Raw genomic sequence first — 10,440 nt, forward strand, 5'->3', positions numbered from 1 at the left:
TTGACAATTCTGCCATGCTTAAAAGAATTTGCTAAATTAGAAGCTGTATTGTTTATTTACAACCCTCACACCCTTCCAGTTGACAGGCTCAGCAACAGATTTGAAAAACAACCATAGTACTGTAACTAAAGTCAGTATTCCCTCTGATGCTTAGATTTTGTTCTTGGGTCAGCTGACTCAACTGTCCTTACCTTCCCTCAGGAGGTGCACATACACTGCTCAATGTCTCCTCCCCTCCTCCCACCCCATACCACCCTATGGTGCTTCCTAGCACTCATATTATACGTGGGCTACATGCTTACCAGACATGCCCACCACAGCAGATCTCTATTTTTGGATATGGCCTACCTGTAGGCAGGTATTTCCACTGAAATATATTCCCTGAACCTCATTTTTAAGTGTTTATTTTTTACTATTAGTGTGTATGTTTTTCCTACAACCACCTTGAATCTTTGGTGGAATGAGGTAGGTGGTAAATCAAGACATTAATGAAATCTATCCGTTAGACATACATGAAGTGGATATGGAGAGCAGATAAGAAGCAGGGGCAAATGAGTAAAAAGCTTGGCTGACCCACTAGAAGGGAAAATAGGCAATTTGGGAAAAGACACATATCACCTCCAATCAAGTGTAAAAGTACAAAAAAGATTACAATGGTGGACATGTGTGGGACCCTTCTTGTTGATTTGGCATTCCCAGGAAATGAGGCAATCCACTGAAGTGGATTCTTTTTAAGAGAGCACACTTTCCTTTTTAATAATTTTATGGAAGTCTTTCTAAATATAAGGTTACAAACCTTCTGAAAGTTTCAGAAGAGATTGACAAATTGCATTTTATCTTTCTGTGATTGAAACCAGCATTATGAGCATCTGCTCTGACACCATACCCTAACCACAGCAATGCCATGATGCCTTCTCTTTTAGTATCTTCTAGTACCTTCTGTATGTTGAGTGCTTACACGGTACTTCACACTATGCTCAATGATCCCATCTGCTGGGGCGCCTGGGTGGCTCAGTCGTTGGGCGTCTGCCTTCGGCTCAGGGCGTGAACCCAGGACCCTGGGATCGAGCCCCACATCAGTCTCCCTGCTGGGAGCCTGCTTCTTCCTCTCCCACTCCCCCTGCCTGTGTTCCCTCTCTCGCTGGCTGTCTCTATCTCTGTAGAATAAATAAATAAAATCTTTAAAAAAATAAAAAATAAAAAAAAAGATCCTATCTGCTATCTCATGACTCTCACAAGGGACATCCTGTTGAAGCACGTAGAGTTTTTGCCCTTTTACCAAATAGCTTCATCTGTATTGCTTCTTAAATTACTGTTGCCTGCATTTTATGATTTTTTTCTGTCTCCTTGCTTATCATCTGGAAATCACCTCTTACTCAGCTTCTGATCTTCTCCTTTGAATCTCCTGTGTTAGGAAACCTAGAAGCCACACTTCATTGGATTATGTATCAAGGAAGTTGGGGTTTAAAGGAGAGTCTCATGGTTTGGTTGGATTAAATTGGTTGCATTTCTTCAGATCCTACAGTTACTTGGGAGGCCCCTGTGTGCTACCCATGGGGGCCAGGTTGAGCAAACCCAGAGTTCCCCAGCCAGCCTGCTCTTCCTTTTTAGAGTTGAACTGGGTTGGCCTTTACTCAATATCCCTTGAATGCATCAACTTCCAGTTATTATGAAAAAAAATCCTCTTATTTTATATATGTTGATAGTGACAGACGATGAGAAGGTAATTACTGCTTATTTGAATTTAATATGTCTGAACATTTATCTTTTAAAAGTGAATCTTAGACTTTCAACCACATGTAACTCTGTGCACATATCATTTGGTTGAACTTAATGCAGTGGCTAAAAAAGGTTTTTAAGAATTGTTTGTACCTCTGGGTAGATCTTAGTCACAGACTTAATAGAATTTGTCTAAACCTTATGAAAACTGTACTTAGTCATGGCTTGATAGGAGTTGCTCCCTGGATTCATTAGGGATTACACTGGAGCACAAGACTTATTGCATTTAAAATAAATGCTTTTAAAATAAAATGTATAAATGAAGACACAAAATGTTAATATTTCTTATCTGTTAGAATGTGCTAGAATGACACATGCTATGTGGATATGGCCAATAGGTTAGGACACTGAGTTTTAATTTCAGTCTTTTTCACAGTTCTATGGTTCTTCTTACCTAGGTTGGCAGACACCATTGTGAAGCCAAGAGAAAGAGTTGTGATAGATATTTTTTTGGAATGCCTTGAGTTTGGGGATGATATAGGAACCTTCACAGTCTAGTGCTATATGCAATGTTTAGGGGTAAGGGCATAGACTACATTACTTAAGGTTAGAACCTGGGTCATCAGTTCTCACTTGGATGAGGGTGATCTTCCCTTAACAAAGTATGATCCACACAACAATAATGCAATATTAAGAAGCTCCTTTTCTGGGGTTATTGCTCATCTCCTAACTCTGGGGGACAGCAGACGCAGCATGGTATAGAAATAACAGAAGCCTGGGGAGTGGGTCTAAGGGTCAGGTCTAGACCCTAGCTCTATCACTTACTAACTTCATGGTTTCTTATCTCTAAGTTGAAGAGGGTAGAAATGCCTACCTCAGAGGGTTGCTGGGAGAACCACAAGCCATGATATGTCTGAGAAAGACCTTTGGAAACTTCAATGCATTATCTATGCCTTTTCCTATTATCATTTGGAATTTTCCCCCAAGATTTCATCTCCTTTCGCATCAGCATCTAGATGTAGATAAGAGTTCATGTGTGAGTCCTTGGAGGGACCACAGGTCACCAATGGAACTAAGGCTTACCATATGGAATTTAGTGAACTTTTAATGGGTTACTTTGAAATGAAACATCCATCCATCCTTTTGTGTCTCTGTTGAAGTAGATTGTCTACAACCATACTGATTCATCAGCCATAACTGAAAATGCATTGTTTCTGCTTCCTCTCTGTAAAAAGACCCAGTTCCAGCAGTCTCCTAGGCAAACTAGCAGGGACTTTCCATTTTGTCCTGTCCACCATTGGGCTCAATTCACTTTTTCCACAATATCTCAGGAGCTATCTCTCTCTCTCTGGAAAGACCGCTCTGCAGTGATTACATTCTTTAGGAGGAAGGTAAAGAAGAACTGACATAATATACTTAATATGTGCTGGTACATTTCATGCTCCTCCATAATTTGCCATCAAACTGACCTTGGGAAGAAGACAGTACCATCCTATATTATATGGTTGAGAGAATTGATGCTTCTAAATTATTTACTTAAATTCATACTGATGGTAATGGACAGAGATGGACCTAAACTTTTCTCTCTGATGTCTAAGCAGTGCTGGCTTCACTAGACCAGGCTGCCTCCCAGAACATTAGGAGGCAGCTGGAACCTGTTTCATGTGTGGGAAGGGCCAGAGGATTCCACTGAAGGAATTATAAGACACATATAGTGGTAGTTTTCTGTTACTTCCTGCGCTTGAGAGAATCACATAGCTTCTTTGAACCTATCCCCCCACCCCTGCTTGCATATCTTCCCAGCTTGCTGAGGATCAAATGGAATAATAACAACAGAAGTGGCTGGCAGGCTGTTAAGTGCTATATGAAAGTGAGAAATCAGTATTATCCGAAGAGACCTTACCATATTTTGTTTGATGTTTAAGAGGGTACAGGTAAGGGGCGCCTGGGTGGCACAGCGGTTAAGTGTCTGCCTTCGGCTCAGGGCGTGGTCCCGGCGTTATGGGTTCGAGCCCCACATCAGGCTCCTCTGCTATGAGCCTGCTTCTTCCTCTCCCACTCCCCCTGCTTGTGTTCCCTCTCTCGCTGGCTGTCTCTATCTCTGTCAAATAAATAAATAAAATCTTTAAAAAAAAAAAAGAGGGTACAGGTAAGAATATCACTCAGCTACTACTTCCAGAAAGTGACATTTTTTTTTCCCTTTACGCAGTGGAGTGGCATAGGAGAACCAGCTCGTTGTGTTCTTGGCAATGGCTTGTGCCAGTCAAATNACAGGTAAGAATATCACTCAGCTACTACTTCCAGAAAGTGACATTTTTTTTCCCCTTTACGCAGTGGAGTGGCATAGGAGAACCAGCTCGTTGTGTTCTTGGCAATGGCTTGTGCCAGTCAAATCTGAGGTAAAGCTGCCACTCATTTATCAGACTTGCACTGGATTTATGATATAATCTAGTTTTAATGCCACCGCACCTCCCACTTTTGGTATCTAGGCTTAGAAAGACTGGGCTCGGTCTCTCAGTTTATTAACTTCTTGATCTGGACCAGGAACTGTGGGGTGCCTCTTATATTTCCTGTAGGGCTATTACAGAGAGAACAAAATGGGATGGTTTACCATAGAAGTATTTTAATCCTCTAGTTTATTAGAATCATATACAGTAATAAGGCTAGAACTGGAAGCAAGAATGTACAGATCAACTCTTCATTTGCTTTGCTTATTAGTTCCGAACTTTATTAAGAACCTCTGTGTGCTAAGGATCAGGAAGAAAAAAATGAAATAACTGAGTTCCTGATCTTCAAAGGCTCAAAGTCTGGGAGAATAGTATACATTTAATAAATTCCGTAAGTTGTTTACTAAGGACCGCATAATCATTGTTAGCGACCAGATCAAAGAAAACCAATCCGGAGCATTCTAATCCATAAAAAATTTGTAGACAGCCTTTCTCCTCACTAACGCCTTGCAAACATTTGAATATATTCTTCTAAAGCTTGCTTTCACTTGTCAGCATTTCAAAGCAGGATGGACAGTCACATCTTGGCATTGTAATTCATGGCTTTTTCGTGTGTGAGTTTTGTGTATATATTGGCAGGGGACGCAGTGAGTAGCACGGTGATGAATATCTTCGCTTTGGAGTCAGCCTCATCTGCCCCTAGCACATGTATACATGTGTATACAAGGACTTGGGCAATTATTTAATCTTGTAAATTTCCATTTTTTTCTCTCTGTAAAAGGGGGTACAGGTACCTACCTATTCAGGAGTTGGGAGAAGGATGAAAGGAAATAAACTATGTCAAATTGCTAGTGTAGTGTCTGGCACAAAGTAAGTGTTCAAAATCCCAGTTGTCATGACAATCCATACATGTATATATGTTCCTGCAGCAGCTTGGGAAGAAGCCTGTCCCCATGCTGATTCTGACACATGGTATCTGTTTGATCTTGAGAAAGACACTTTGTTTCTCCAAGTCTGTTACCTTCTCTATATAATGAAAATAATAATCACTATCCTTTGGAGCTAGTGAGGGGATTTTCATGTACTTATGCATTTATTTCATATAGCTACATCAAGCCCCTATTATCCACTAGGAAATGTTGTAGCTGCTGGAGAATCAGCAGTGAATAAAGGTGAAATAACACATGTAAATTGCTTGGCAGATAGTAGGAACTTAATAAATGTAAGTAACCACATGTTACAAATAATTATAGCAGATCAGCTATTACCATTCAATCAAACTTGGTTATAATTATAATTAGCATTAATATTATCTATTAAAAATTACCATTTCCCCCATTAGATATATTTATCTCCTTGTGCCTGTGTGATTTTAATATACTGACAGTCCAAACAGCCCTTTGCAGGTGACAGAGACCCCCTGGGACCAAACATTTGAATTTCTAGACATTTGCATGTGTCTCATCTTCCACTGGACCTTGCGTTTGACCTCAACTCCAGTCTCTGAATTTCCATTTAATAAGAAGCTGAGTGGAAAATGAGACCTTCACCCTTGGAAATCCCTTTATTTCCACCTGTGTTTACAAAAATGTGATGCCTTGCAATGAACTTGCTCCTCTCACAGACTTCTCAAAATGTGTTTGAGGAATCAGCAATGATAATTTGGTTCTAAGCCCAACTCTCTCAATTTAAACGATTGCACTGGCAACTGTGAGTTTCATTTCCTTCCTGGATCCATCTGCTTCCCAATGTATTATTAGGTCTGTGTAACAGGTCCCGAGAAGGACTTCATTAGGCACTGAGCTGATATACTGCTTGGGCTGAAGAAGTCTGTCTTAGTTGTTCATGAATGCCTTAATTCCTTAGCTGAGTGCTGCAGCCACCCACAGATCTGCCGGACCCCAGTGTGGAGCTGGCCTGGAAGTCACATGGCATGAACCTTGGTTTATTAACTTCGAGTCTAGGTGCAATCACACAGAACACCTGACTTGTGACTGATTTGCTCACTTGGTTTAGCTAAGGACAAGGCCGTAAGTTCAGGCCACTTTCTCCAGCCTCACGCGCCATACCCCAATTGACCCATAAAAGCAAGGACATCTAAGCCAGTGGTTTTCAAAGCTGGGTTTTGTGGAGGTGACTTCAAGTGGATGTAGGTAGAGGTAGGGGAAGGCAGTGCTGTAATCCTCCACTATTTTAAGCAAAAACAGCCCTGATTATATTTGATTTATATTTCGCTCATCTGTAAAATTTTATTTTTAAAAAGTATTCTTAGGCTCATTTACTTATTTTTGGAAACAACACTTTAGGATAATTGTTCTGTCTCTCCTCCCCTCTTAATCCTTCTCTTTCCCTCTTAAGTATGGCGATCTCAGGCATTTCTCCATCGCTGTTTGGGTACTGCTCCTAACATAGAGTTGGTGTCCGGGGTGACTTGAGAGGGGTATCCCTTGATCCTTCATTTTCACCAGTGTCCTTCCAAGTCACTCTATTTAAGTTTTAATGTGCACACCACGCCATTGGTTATGTCTTTAAAATGCAGATTCTGATCAAACAGATCCAGGGTGGGACCTGAGGTTATGCATTCCTAGCAAGCTCCCTGGTGACGCTGAAGTTGCTAGTATATGGACCACCCTTTGAGTAGGGAGGGCTTATGTAACTGTAATGTGTTTGGTACAGGAACATGGCCCCAACACAAATGCCTCCTTGCTCCAACACTAATTGAATTGTAGCTCCTATGCAGAAATTCTGGTGTTCTGCTTCCTCATACTCGCTTCCCTACTCCCACCCAACCAGGCTAGCAGCTCCCCGCAGTGAGGGGAGCATCATGGTAGCAACCACTTGGATCTTCTCTCTCAAAACTAGTAGTGGAGGCAGGAATCTTATTGAGCATTTGCTGTATGACAGACCCTGTGTCAGGCACTTAACGTACAAAATCACATCTGATATTCAACATTTCTGAGAAGCCCATGTTTAGTTGTCATTTCATGTTTAAGGAAACAACAGTGTGGCTTATGCTGCAAAAAGCAATGGCAAACGTCCCTAAACATTCTTAATGATTGCTATCCAGCTTATAATTTTTCAAATATATAGTTTCTCATCCATTCCTGTGAGCCTCCCAGATCAAGTGGCTGGTTTATGGAGCTAGCAAGAGCCATGGCCAGAAATAGACCAGAAATTCCTACACCAGGGATCTCCCTCCTGTATGTTGCCTTTTATATCTGTAAAGAATGTTAGATTCTATCTACAAAGAGTGATGGATCTTCAAACAGAGTGGCAGTGGCATGATGTCATGAAGTGGTTTTCAAATTTAGGCTTGAGTATCATCTGGCGAGCTTGTTCATTTTGATCCAGATTTAGTAAACATGGGGTGGAACCTATAAATACACATTTTTAACAGTGACCTCGGTGATTCTCTTGTAGATGGCCACAGGGTGGCCCTTTGACAATACTGCTATGTCTTACCAAGCCCAAGACTGGGGGTCAGGAGACATGGCTCTGTGCCCTTCATCCCTCAATCCCTCCTCTGCCACCTCAGTTTTCTTATTAAAAAAATTGGGCTACAGCAGTGGACCCTAATCTTAGCACATTAGAATCATCTAGAAATTCTTACAATTATAAATACCTTGGCTTGCCTCTAAGATTCCAATTAAGAGGTCTGAGGAGAGCCTGGACATCTGTTTCTTTTCAAAGCTCCCCAGGTAATTCCAATATATAGTTAGAATTTTTAACTTTTTTTTTGATGTAAAGTTCGATGATTCATTAGTTGCGTATAACACCCAGTGCACCATGCAATACGTGCCCTCCTTAATATCCATCACCAGCCTATCCCATTTCCCCACACCCCTCCCCTCTGAAGCCCTCAGTTTGTTTCTCAGAAAACTTTTTTTTTAATCAACCATGGTGTCATAAGATATCCCACAAGCACCTGAGACATGCCCTCTGCCCGTCTTCANTCCCCACACCCCTCCCCTCTGAAGCCCTCAGTTTGTTTCTCAGAAAACTTTTTTTTTAATCAACCATGGTGTCATAAGATATCCCACAAGCACCTGAGACATGCCCTCTGCCCGTCTTCACAAGAAAGATCATGGGAGTTGCCACTCTTTTTCAGGGTGGACAGGGCTATATTCTGTAATAAGGGGCATACAGAGATTTGTGCATTTTTGCTGCTCTTGGCAGTGACTGAACATGGTAAAAATCACTTTCATCCCTTGCTTCCACTCCCTGTCTTTGCTGTTAGTGATGACACGATGCAGAACTGTCNAAAGTTTGATGCTTCATTAGTTGCGTATAACACCCAGTGCACCATGCAATACGTGCCCTCCTTAATATCCATCACCAGCCTATCCCATTTCCCCACACCCCTCCCCTCTGAAGCCCTCAGTTTGTTTCTCAGAAAACTTTTTTTTTAATCAACCATGGTGTCATAAGATATCCCACAAGCACCTGAGACATGCCCTCTGCCCGTCTTCACAAGAAAGATCATGGGAGTTGCCACTCTTTTTCAGGGTGGACAGGGCTATATTCTGTAATAAGGGGCATACAGAGATTTGTGCATTTTTGCTGCTCTTGGCAGTGACTGAACATGGTAAAAATCACTTTCATCCCTTGCTTCCACTCCCTGTCTTTGCTGTTAGTGATGACACGATGCAGAACTGTCCACTGGGCTCCTGGCATTCTCTCATTTAGCTTTCAGAACACTTTCTTTCAGGAAAATATTCATGTTTTATAAACGAGGAAGCCGAATCTCCAACAGGCCACACAGTCTTCAGAAAAATCTTGCTTCTGGGGTTTTGAGCAGGGGTTTGGACCCAGTCAGTCAAGCTCAAAGTGGGCGGTGCTTTTCTCGTGGATCCCCAGAACCCACTGTCTCTCTTCAGTCAGCTTCTCCTCACTTTCCGAATATGGTTCTCTGGAGACAGGACCTATGTTAGTCTGTCAGCACTGCCATTACAAAACACCACAGACTGGGGAGCTTCAACAACAGGAATTAATTTCCACCCCGTTCTGGAGGCTGGAAGTCCAGCATCAAGGTCACGGCGGGTTTGGTCTGAATCCTCTTTCCTTGGCTTGCCAACAGCCACCTTCTCGCTGTGTCCTCACACAGCCTCTTCTCTGTGACAGCGCACTCTTTGTGTCCCTTCCTCTTCTGATAGGGACGCCAGTCCTACTGGATTAGGGCCTCACCCTTAGGACCTCATTTACCCTTAATCACCTCTTTACAGGCCCTATTTCCAAGTGCAGTCACACTGTGGGTTAGGGCTTCAACATATCAGGGTTGGGGAGACACAATTTAGTCCATAGCAGGATCTTTGGTTTATTTTGCCTCATTAACATATATGGATCAACAACCCCCAGACCACTTCATTGGATGTGGGGTGAAGAATTCTCAGTGAGCCACACTTTCAAATCCCTTCATTCAGTCAGTTTCCAGAGTATTAGCTCAGGAAGCACTGGGCTAGACACTGTGGGTTCTTCACAGGTACCCCTAAGGCACTCATGGAGGGGTACTTAAAATTTTGTGTCATAATTGTATGGATGTGTAAATGTGCATTTTTCGGGGGGAGAAAATCCATAGCTTTCATTAGATTTTCAAAGACTTCATATGACCTCCAGAGCTTAAGCAGCAAAGAAGGCCTTTCTCAGCTCGTGAGGTCTAAGAGGCCAAATAGAGATATTCTGTTCTTTTGAGGGCTGTTAAAGTAGCATCTTGAAGATGTCATCATTCTGCTCCCTTTCAGCCCTGGGGGCTAGGAAAGATTATGCTTCTGGACCAATCAGGGCAGGCTTCTTGGAGGAGGTGGGCATTAGGTCTAAAAGTCTGTCGGCCGCACAGAGTGAGTAATGAGGATGTAGAGGGTTTCCTACATCTGACATTAGACCAGAAACTTCTGATCTTTTGATGAGAAAAGAAGGAAAAGAACGTCCTGGTGAGATGATTTAGGATTTGCCAAACTTTAGAGTGTGTATTTTGCAAAAGTATCTTCAGGGAACAATCTCCCAGAATGATTCAGCACAAAACAACTTTTTGAAACTTCCATTATGTACTCGTTTTTTTTTTTTTTTTCTATCACCACCTTCAACCATTTAGTTGTTGCAGCCTATGGATCCTCTGATTCTCTTACTTGGATGATTTCAATATTCAACTAACTGGGTCCTGCCTCCTACTCGGCCTACTTCAAATCCCTTCTCCATGCTGTTGTTGGATCAGATTTTCTAAAAGTCTTTGTTTCACTCTCCTCAGCATTCTGAAGACTGTATTATTTCAAGACTATTA

This window comes from Ailuropoda melanoleuca, chromosome 7, assembly GCF_002007445.2.
Source record: "Ailuropoda melanoleuca isolate Jingjing chromosome 7, ASM200744v2, whole genome shotgun sequence".
NCBI classification, from domain to species: Eukaryota; Metazoa; Chordata; class Mammalia; order Carnivora; family Ursidae; genus Ailuropoda; species Ailuropoda melanoleuca.